Here is an 11,831-nt window from a genome sequence, read left to right as displayed (position 1 = left end):
AAACCTAGGGGAGGTGTTGCCATTCATCCCATCTGCCCCCATGACCGTGCCACAACTGGGGTTCAGTTTGCAGGGTCTTAGAAGGCTATCACAACAACCTACTGCTTAATTTGTGGTGGGAACAGGACCTTAAAGGATATCTTTTCTAGACCAATGGCTTTCATTCTGTGGGCTCCAGGGAACCTTGGCATACCTCAAAAGCTTATCAGGGTTTCCGCAAAAAGAGAGCAGTAATTGAGGACAAGCATCCCTAACCAACTCCTTGCTTGCTGCTACCAGTTATCCCATGCAATGTGGAGCTGTGTTTCACTAGGATAATGCCCTTGCAGACATCAGATTAGAGGAAAGATCATTTATTGTGCTCCCTTGAAATTCTACCTCTCCCTCCTTGCTCTAAGCTTCCTGGTTCTTTTCCAAAACGTTTCTCTCTTTGAAACCTAAATCTCTCCACTTAGTTCCATTATCATTATACATCTTTCCTCTTTTTTTAAAAAAGAAAGCATCTAGAGTCAATAGCCAATAAACTTGTACAACCCTTAGTCCTTCTAGGCCTCCTCCCTCTGGACAGAGGTTGCAGGCACTTGACAGTGATGCTGTCACATCTTTACTGTGGACTCGCATGGTCACACAGTTCTTCAGGTATGCCAGTTTCATTTTAAAAAGACAGTCTGACCTGGCCTTAACTGTAATACCGTCAGTTCACATGAGAAGGGGCCATGGTATGTGTGTAGGAGGGAGCCTATGTTATATGTTTGTACTGCGCGCACACACACACCCCAGCCCAAAATATGCTCGGGGCCTGTCAAACACACTGGCGTAACATTGCACATTGCTAAGCATTTCTAAATTGATCTATCTAGGAAATGCAATTGATTATTCATGAAAGGTGTAACATCAGTATTAACTAGCTGTTAGGAGATTAAAAACTGAACACTTTATGACTAGGGCCAGCCAAGACTAGAGCTGGTGCTCAAGGCAGAAAATCAAAATGGCGTCTATCCTTCAACTAATTGACACAAGACACCATTTGTCGGAATGTCCTTCTACCTCATAGAATGAACAGGCGCTGCACAAGAGCAAACCCTTTCATTTCAATGGGATTTGTGTACTGGTAGATTCTGCCCTGTGAGGTCAGATCTCTCAGTTTCCATTCTGACACCAAATATCCGCCATCTGAGACAACTGCCTCAGGCTGCCTCACAGGAGGCCCACCACTGCTTTGTGAATCGCCTGATCCTATTGTCCAGTTTAAATCACTGCAGTTGCTTTGTGCCACTTTCCACAGCTCCGATGGTCCATAAATTCGTTGTTTTACTGTCCAGAGAGCAGCAGAATAGTAACTGTGCTGTGTAGAGTTGGAAGTGAAGCATCACTACAGCGGCCCCGAACACAGCTATTGTTCTAGAGTCAGTTTCTGGAATAATGGTTCATAGGACTGGACAGTTAATACACATGACATTCCCTATGTTAGGCCTTGATAAAGATCAGTTGATCTGTATACAAACCTCATGCAGACAAGCCTTTAATCCAAATTACAATTGTTTTCACAAGCAATGCCAAGAACTTCTTGGATTAGGCTGGGATGCATTACTTGTGAGTGTAATGTTGGATAGACAACAGAAAGGGGCCAGTTATAAACTGAATGTACCTTCTAGCCAATGTAGCTTTCTACTCAAATTACAGATTTGGGAAATGCAAAAATCAATTTAAGCATCCCTTGAGAAAATAGCCTGTCTCTATACCACCTTAAACCAGATTAATTAATCAAGTTTAAATTAAAACCACTGAAAATCTCAATGTAGACAAATCCTTAAAATTAGTTTTCAGTCCTGGAAGTATTATTGTTACATGTGCGGATGGGAGGAGTATCATATGTGCACTAAAGTTATAATGATACCAAATTTGTGGTTTTGTTTTTTTTAATCTAAATTGTATTGTAATGTTTACGTGTATGTGTGGTTTCTTTTCTTTTTTAAAAAAGTGAAATGTTAATATAAAGTGAATCACCACAGCCAGAAAAACACTGCCAGATATGTTTTGGCCATTTGTAGAGATTTTTAGACAAAAAAATAATACTGAGGAGATCTGTAATATTTTAAATATACTTTTTGTACATATTGCTCATGTCTTTGTACAGGTCAAGAGACAAATCTGACTCTATGTAGCTTGTAATGTCGTGATTTCATTTTCTGTTTTTTGTTCTTTTTTTACTCTTGTCTTTGTGAGGGTTATATTAAAAATACATCAGAGTTCCTAGTAATGTCTGGTCAGTGGTTTCTCTTGCTGGCTGGATTTATTTTTCCCTTGGTACTCTTCAAACAAAGCAAATGAAGTAGCCGAAAGAGCTGGAGGATGCTCAGCTAGATAACGCTTGGTCTAGGGAAGTGGCCGAAACAGCAGTGGTCAAATGATCTTGAATAATTTAACAAGCCCTGGAATGTGTGGTAACGACGAACAAGGCCAGAGCATTGATTTTGGCATTTGAGGTGGAAAATCGCAGTGAGGTGCATGCAGCGTGCTCGCGCGCACACACACACGCACACACACGCATACAAACACACACAGAGTCACATATAATAACTGACCATTTGCCACCCTTGAATAGTTTCCCCAAAGTGTATTTTGTTCACATATGAAGTGAGGGAAGGGGCCTATGTTTACACGGAATGAAATGTATAAATGAGGGAGATGAAAGCATTGTGAAACCAAACTCTGTTGTTTCAGACACTTTTCTCCTTTATCCAGGTCTCTTTCGGTACCAGAGCTGGGCTGAGAGACAACTGTTTGAAACAACAGAGTGCAGCAAAGTAAGATGGGATATAGTTTTGCTTCTCGCAGGGCCATTTTGAGGAGATCTTGGCGGTGCCCTTTGCAGAGCCCAAGACATTTTGCTGCCTGAGGCAAAGGAGAAGAGGACACATTGCCTCCCACCACACAAACTTCCATATAATTAGGCAGTCCGTTGAATCTTACTTCAACGCTTGCAAAGGGGCAGCGTCCCCCACTACATGTGAAGGCCACAAGCTAGCTTAGGGGGCACATGGCAGGTCACATGGCACTTACCTCTGCCCTCCAATACCACGCCACCGCCCCACCTGGTACCGGTTTGCGCCCTGCCCCCTGGCATCTACCACTTGAGGTGGCTGTCACTCTACTTAATGTAGGGCTGGCCCTGATCCTTTGGTAGGCTGCCTCCTATGTCAGTGGGGCTCAGCGTAGCAGGCTTACCTGGTGGTGAGAGCAGCAGGCAATGGCAGCATGCCAACCAACACTGGAAAGGAGCTGCCCATTTAATTTTCCACAGTGCCCTTGAGCAATACTATGTCAGGGGCATTGTGGTAAATTAAAATGGTAGCTCCCAGACCCAGGTCTCTGGCACAGGGTTGGCATGAACACTAGCAGGCCCTGGCAGGACACCAGGACACTTGCAGCTACTCAAGGAAACCAGGTGTGGACATCAGACCTGCCTCACCAGCATGCTCTTACGTCATGTGCTTTATATATGAACAGGACACAGACTGAATAAATACATATGGCTGCTCCTTCACATCTAATCTGGCTCTGAGGCAATTGCTTCACTTTACTTCATGGCTGGACTCTAGCCCTGGTTCAGGAAATATTATGGTCAGTATCTCTGATTTGCAGCAGCTATGTTAAATAAGAAGTTTGCTGTCAGTGCATTACTGAAAGGCTAATAAAATGGAGTGAACAAGTAACGATCAAATAACACATGCACAGAATAAGTAATAATCAAATAACACGTTCACAGAATGAGCAAAGAAAAACCACCTCAGTGAGCTTTCATTTATCATTACTGTATCCAGTGCTTTTATTTTCCTTCAGTCTGCTACACCTTGTCATTGTCCCACTCAAACACACACGGGCAAGATGACTCACCCCGCATTTTCACCAAGGCTACCTATGCTCCAACTCTTCCTGTTTACCAGGGACAATATCTGTGGGTTGTTACCCGCCCCTGGTAAGCCACTCATTCTGTTTTGTCCCTATTGGTGTCTGAATGGTGCAGTGAGAGCGGTGGTGCAGTTAACTAATTTTAGACTCTGGACTAGTCTGCTAGTGCCCCATTCTTTAGATTGTTATTTCAGTTTTTCTGAGAACATTCAGTTCTCGGGAAAACACTTCAGGCTCAGTCTTCTCCCAGAAGAGGGTCTATGACCCCCCTGGCAAAGGCAAAGTACAGGCTGAAGGGGCAGGATTGCAGCTTGAGATCAATAGGCATATGGTCAAGGAACACCTAATTGCTTTGAATGAGTTCAAATCTCCAGGGCCAGATGAACTGCATCCTAGAGTAATAAAGGAACTGGCAGAAGAACTCTCAGAACCGCTGTCTATTCTCTTTGAGAAATCATGGAGGACGGGGGAAGTGCCAGATGACTGGAGGAGGGCTAATGTTGTCCCTATCTTCAAAAAGGGTAAAAAGGAGGAACCTGGGAACTACAGATCAGTCAGTCTGACATCAATCCCTGGGAAAATTCTGGAGCAGATTATAAAGCAATACATCTGTAAGCACCTTGAAAACAATGCAGTGATTACTCGAAGCCAACATGGATTTGCCAAGAACAAATCCTGCCTGTCAAAGCTGATCTCATTTTTTGATCAAGTAACCTCCCTTGTGGACCGTGGGAATGCTGTAGACATAACATACCTCAACTTCAGCAAAGCTTTTGACAAAGTGCCCCATGATATCCTGATGAGCAAACTAGCTCAAAGTGGGCTAGATGAAACAACGATCCGGTGGATCCAGTTGGCTACAGAATCAGACTCAAAGAGTGCTTATCAATGGGACCTTCTCAAACTGGGGAGAGGTAACGAGTGGGGTACCGCAGGGCTCAGTCCTGGGCCCAGTGCTCTTCAACATTTTTATGAATGACTTGGAGGAGGAGGTGCAGGGAATGCTGATAAAATCTGCAGATGACACAAAATTGGGTGGGATAGCTAATACTTTGGAAGACAGAAACAAAGTTCAAAGTGATCTTGACAGACCGGAGCGCTGGGCAGAAAACAACAGAATTACATTTAATAGGGATAAATGCCAGGCTCTGCACCTAGGAAAAAGAAACCAAAGGCACAGTTACAAGATGGGGGATACGTGGCTCAACAACACTACAAGTGAGAAGGATCTTGGAATTGTTGTCGATCACAAGCTGAATATCAGCCAACAATGTGATGTGGCTGCAAAAAAGGCAAATGCCATTTTGGGCTGCATTAAGAGAAGCATAGCTTCCAAATCCTGGGAAGTACTAGTTCCCCTCTACTCAGCACTGGTTAGGCCTCATCTGGAGTACTGTGTCCAGTTCTGGGCACCACACTTTAAGGAGGATGCAGACAAACTGGAGAGAGTTCAGAGGAGGGCAACGAAGATGATCAGGGGACTGGGGGGAAAAAGCCCTATGAAGAGAAACTGAAAGAACTGGGCATGTTTAGCCTTGAGAAGAGAAGACTGAGGGGAGATAGGATAGCGCTCTTCAAGTACTTGAAAGGTTGTCACAGAAAGGAAGGCCAGGATCTCTTCTCGATTATGCCAGAGTGCAGGACACGGAATCATGGGCTCAAGTGACAGGAAGCCAGATTCCAGCTGAACATCAGGAAAAACTTCCTGACTGTTAGAGCAATACGATAATGGAACCAATTACCTGGGGAGGTGGTGGGCTCTCCCACACTGGAGGCGTTCAAGACGAGGCTGGACAGCCATCTGTCAGGGATGCTCTGACTTGGATTCCTGCATTGAGCAGGGGGTTGGACTCGATGGCCTTGTAGACCCCTTCCAACCCTACTATTCTATTATTCAAATGAGGTTTGCCAGCCCTGCTGCATTTGGGGGGCTTTCCTGCTCATCCTGCTGAGTCAGGATCCAGACAGGGCTGGCCCTACCATTAGGCAGAGTGCAGTTGCCTCAGGCGGCAGATGCTGGGAGGTGGCAGCAAGGTGTTGGAGGACAGAAGTGTATTCCATGTGGTCTGCTCTGTGCCTCCTAAGTTAGCCTGCTGCCTTCAGTGGAGGATGCTGTCTTATCAGTCTTAAGACAGAATCATGTGCCAGTCCAATCAAGCTTTAATACATGGAAAGGGAGGGGGCCCTTCTTAGCTTTTGCCTCAGGCAGCAAAATGTCTTGGGCCACCCCTGGGTCTGCTCTGCCCTGATGGCAACACTGAGCAAGACTTTTTGGCCCCTAACAGTGGGGGCGGGGGTCACCATTTGGACTCCAGGCAACAAAAATGTCTTGGTCCAGCACTGGGAACCACCACCAATCCTAACTCCCTGATTAGTGTACCTGTATTCATGAAACCCACGCAATATGTTAAGCACGGCAATTAACCTTAGCTCGATTGGGACCCAGACGTACACCTAAAGATGTACACCAGGTTGTGACATCAACACATTGTATCTCCCACCTAGTGGCAGCCAATAATGTGGAGCAAGAAAATGCACGTGTTAAGGAGAAGAGACAGCGTGACAATGTGATGCCATTTTTGATGGCAGACCCATGTCAAGAAATTACTTGTTCTGCCCACAGATCTTTTGTGTTGTTTCTTTGACCACAGATTATACCAAGATAGAAACAACAGCAACATTCGTATCTCGCCCTTCCTCCAAAGAGCTTGGAGTAGTGTACATGGTTCTCTGCCCACCCCATTAAATCCTCACTACAACCCTGTGAGGTAGGTCAGGCTGAGAGAGAGAGAGAGTTACAGGCCCAAGCTCATCCAATGGAGATTTGAACCTGCATTTCCCCCATCCTCCTACTCCATCCTTCCCAAACATGGTGTCCTCTAAATGTGTTGGACTGTAACTACCATCATTCCCACCCAGCATGGCCACTGGGAATGCTGGCCATGCTGACTGAGAATGATGGGAGCTGTAGTCCAACAAATCTGGAGGGCACCAGGTTGGGGAAGGTGGTTCTAGTCCGACATTAACTGCTACTATACACCTCTGTTTGTTGGACAGAAATTGCCACCTCACAGGGCAATACCCAGTGCTCTGAGTCTGAGGTGAATCATAAGAACATAAGATGAGCCATGCTGGATCAGACCAAGGGTCCATCCAGTCCAGTATTCTGTTCACACAGTGGCCAACCCACAAGCAGGATGCAAGTGCAACAGCACCCTCTTGCCCATGTTCCCCAGCAACTGGAGTACATAGGCATACTGCCTCTGACACTGGAGGCAGTGTAGCGTACAGCCATCAGGACTAGTAACCATTGATAGCCTTTTCCTCTAGGGATTTATCTAACCCCTTTTAAACCCATCCAAACTGGTGACCATCACTACATGTTGCGGTAGCAAATTCCATATTGTAACTATGCACTGTGTGAAGACGTCCTTCCTTTTCTCTGTCCTGGATCTCCCACCAGTCAGCTTCATGGGATAACCCCGAGTTCTAGTATTATGAGAGAGGGTGAAAAATGCCTCCCTATCCACATTCTCCACAACAGGCTTAATTTTGGACACCTCTGTCATGTCTCCCCTTACCCTCCTTTTTTCCAAGCTAAACAATCCCAGCTGTTGTAACCTTCCCTCATAGGGTAGATGCTCCAGCCCCTTGATCATTTTAGTTGCAATTTAGTTGCTCTTCTTTGCAATCCCAAAGAGCTCTACCACAGAACTAAATGGAGCCAGCAGAACACCGGGGCTTCCATGTTCCCACCTCTGTGGAGTCTTTGCAGTAGCCAAGAGACGTTTCCCCAAAGTGAGCCGCTTGGGCTGAGGTTAATTCTTGTCATGCCTCTTCGCTTGTTTGGAGGCAGCGGCCTGTGGAAGAAGTGTGTGGGAAGGGAGGTCCAGGGGGTCTCAGTGGGGGTGGGTTGCATTGCTGAAATAGCTTTGGCAGGGGAGAGGAAAGCCTAAGAGGCTCTCATCCGAGATGCTGTCAGGCCTTATTTTTGTCATATGCCTCAAATCACAAGGCCTCATTGTGCTGGCTTGTTAAACATGATTTTCCCAGCCAAATACAGCGATCTGGCATCGATACTTACATGCTCCCAAATTCCCATCCATCCTTTGTTCTTGTTCTCACACACACTCACACAGCCCACTGGCCCCCTTTATCTTTCTGAATGAATCCATCCCTTTATTTGCAGCTCCCTCCTTCACATTAGCCTAAAGTTTTCCTGAGCATGACTAGAGGGAGTCGGGAAAAGCCTGGAATGTGGAAAAGCGACACCATTCCTTACCGGGTAGCCCCCCTTTGAGACTAAGACAGCCAAGGCAAGTGGCTAGTGACTATTCCCCCAAAGGGTCTTTGCTTCCCCCACATTCTCACACAGTAGGAAATGCTTCCTGCCCCCTTTCCTGATGAGTAATTTCCTCACCCGTCGAACCTCTCTCCACTGGGGCTATGGAAGATTTTCACATACAACCGCCCAGAGTTCCTCCAAAGAAAAGGGAAAAGCCTGTCTCTCACTCCTCATGGAAGTAATCTGGAAAGAGAGGTAGGCCACGGGCTTCATCGTGCATTGTAGCAACTTCACATGGTCCTCTCAAGCTGAGGCTGGAGGCAAAACAAGAACTACCAGGAGGCCCATTTGTGGAAGGCAAAGACAAGTATCCTATCCATCCATCCATCCATCCATCCATCCATCCATCCATCCATCCATCCATCTATATCTTTCACATTTCTATACTGCCCAACAGCCAAAGCTTTCTGGTAGTCCAACATAAACTAGGCCCATTCACTTCAATGGGTCCACTTTGTGTAGGAGTACCATTGGCTACTGCCCAAAGAGGCCCTTGCCCTTCCTTATCTTTCAGATCACTTCTGATTGTTCTTAACAGGAGCACTTATATTCCTTAGGGACAACACAGTAGTTCAGGGGTCCCCAATGTTTCTGGGTCAGAGTGGGCACATTTGGATTTGTTGAGAGTGTTGTGGGCACTCCCACAAAATTGCTGCGATGATTTGGGGTAGAGGGCTTGCCATTCACAAAATGGCTGCCATGGGTGGGGTGGGTAACAAAACACCCCCTGCTTAAAAGGCAAACTAGTGAAGCCAAAGAAAAGTAACTTACACAACAACATGAAAAAGTACAAAGCAGAGGTAGGCCCTGAATTCTCAAACACAAAACCACTCTGTTGAACCCACATTTTTCTGCACAAACTGATGACACGCTGAGATAAGAAGTTTGGCCAAGAATGCCACATGGGGCCCAGAAGTATTATTTGAAATAAAAATGGCAGTGGAGGCTGGTACTTCACTTTGCAGTATGTCAGCCTTCCAGTTAAAAATAAATTATTTTTAAGCATCTAATTAAAATAAATATCAGGAGGGGCAGGGAGCCTAGAGGGTGCCAAAGGAAGAGAGGTGTCCAGTGTGGCACCACGTTGGAGACCCCAGCACTGAAAGCCTAAACTGGACATCACATGTATTGTATTAACGGAAATAATGTGCACTTTTTTTTCTTTTTTACTGTAAATTGCAGCCACTGAGAACCCGGTGCAGCCTTGGGACTGTGGAATGTGTGGAAAAGGAGCTCTTTCCCTCTCTGACATGGCCCTGGCAAAAAACACTTGACTGCAGCTGCTATTTGCATTTAGCATCTTTGGAAAGGAGAAGAAGATTTAAATTCCCCCACCCTACCCCATGGTCCCAAGGAACTGCTATTTATGTAAAAAAGAAAAAGAAAAAAAAAGTGCACCTAAATTGCATCCAAACAATTAACATCATGTCTAGTTTGGCCCACAGTTGATGGTGGCAGGAGTGTGATAAGAATGGTGAGCCCTAAAGTGGGACACTCAGGCCTCTAGCCTCTGTGATACAAGATGGCTGCTCTAGCCAACATTGCTACATGTGCGTATGCTGAGATCTCACGTAACTAAAATGGCATATGCGCCAGTTAGTCTGAGTTTGGTGATCAACCCTCGCTATGACCATAAACATGACATAGGCTGTGATAATATGCTAAACACACTTTTTTTCAAACCATGCTTAAACTCTTATTTGGAAGAAAAAGCCACCGTGGGATGCTGATCCGAACTGTGCCCCTGATCTTTGTAAATCACCTAGAGAGCTTCGGCTATTGGGCAGTATAGAAATGTAATCAATGAAATGAAATAATTTGGGTTGGGGTCCAGCACCATTTCAAGCACGTTTTTTAAAAAGAGTGTTTTTCATAAGGTGTCATTTGAGCCTGGATTTTCTGAGGTAAAGTGAACACAAGAATGGCGGGGAGTGAGAGCTGTTCAGGGCAGTTGCAGGGGGAAATCCAAAGGTGAGGAGAAAGCACAGGTGAGAAGAGTGGAAGGCCTTTCCACACAGGCCAATTACTCCCAGAAAATCTCTCCCACAAGATGTTCGCTATTCCCCTCAGGCTCAGCCCAACAGGCTTCCTTCCAGCCTTAGAGCTCAGCTATTGATGGGGTGGGGAATGGGCTAAAAATAGCAGAAGGGTTGCTGGGGAGACTTGGCAAGGAGAAGGAGTAAGAGCCACTCTCCTGCCCTAGTATTTACCAAAACATGGTATTCCCAAGTTTTAGGAAAATCTGCATGCATCTCATAATGTGCAGTTCCCACCCTAAGAGTGCAATCCTGTGCATGTTTATTTAGAAGAACGCCCCACTGCATTGAAGTTGTCAAGATTGGTAGCAGTCTGGAAACAAGAACCAGAAGTCCATACCAAAGAGCAATTGGTAGTTGTTCTCCCTCTCCCATAATCCTAGAACCTGGGGTCCCCCGATGACGCTGAATGGTGGGAGATTCAGGACAGACAAAAGGAAAGACTTCTTCACACAGTGCATAGTTCAGGCATGGAATTTGCTATCACAAGGTGTACTGATTGCCACCAACTTGGAAGACTTTGAAAGGGGATTAAAACCAATTCATGGAAGATAAGGTTATCAATGATGGCTGTACATTACCTCCAGTATGCTTCTTAATACCAATTGGTCAAGAATAAGAGTGGGAGGGTGCTATTGCATTCATTTCCTTGTGGGCCTCACATTGGGGCATCTGGTTGGCCACTGTAGAAGCAGATTGCTGGACTAGACAGGTCTTTGGTCTCAGCCAGCATGGTTCATCTTATGTTCTCATGATCAGAGGGCAAATCAGGAGGCAGGACTGGAAAAAAAGCCCATGAGTCTGAATTTCTGGCCAGCTCTTGGATCTTCACCTTAGCAGAGGAGGTAGCAAGCCAGGCAGGAGCTTGAGGGCCACTAGCAAAGTGCCTGGCTAGCTGCACATAAGTCTACGTAGGAGGAGAGGGAAGCACATGTAAGCATCTGCCTCAGTCAGGGCCTGGCTGAGGGCGAGGAAGGGATGAAGCCTCCAGCACTCAGTCATATAAGCTCTCAGTTGTAGCTGAATGACCGATGAAGCAACATGGAGCTTCAAGCACACCCTCCTGAGCTGGGACAGAAATGGACAGAATCCTCAAATCGAAAAGTAGGGAGATCAAGATTCTGAGGCCAGGCCACAGTAGCTCATCCACCACTGATCAGGAGCACAAGGATTTAGGAAGATCTGGCAATCCCAGGCTGCAGCAGGGCTTCCACTGGGCAGGAACATGAAATGCACAAAGATGGCCACCCAGCTGGGAGCTTCAGGAGTGAGTCAGCCAGGGTGACTGCCAGAAGGACTGTTCTGAAAAGCACAACAAGCACACGAGTCTGAGGACAATTATAGTATAGTTTTGAAGGAAACAAAAGACTAGGGCGTCTACTACGGATGAAGATTCATGGGTAACAAAAGATGTGGAGGTACCAGGGATGGTTTCTCAAAAGGGAGTTGAAGGCTCTTGATAGGTAAGCAGGTCCTAGACCAGAAGTTCATGAAGATGCACGGGACTCTTGGAATTTGTGAATTAATGAGTGCTACAG

This window comes from Heloderma suspectum, chromosome 12 (genome assembly GCF_057233095.1).
Source record: "Heloderma suspectum isolate Gila_16-S chromosome 12, 16-S_ref, whole genome shotgun sequence".
NCBI lineage: Eukaryota > Metazoa > Chordata > Lepidosauria > Squamata > Helodermatidae > Heloderma > Heloderma suspectum.
This window is presented reverse-complemented; position numbering follows the sequence as displayed.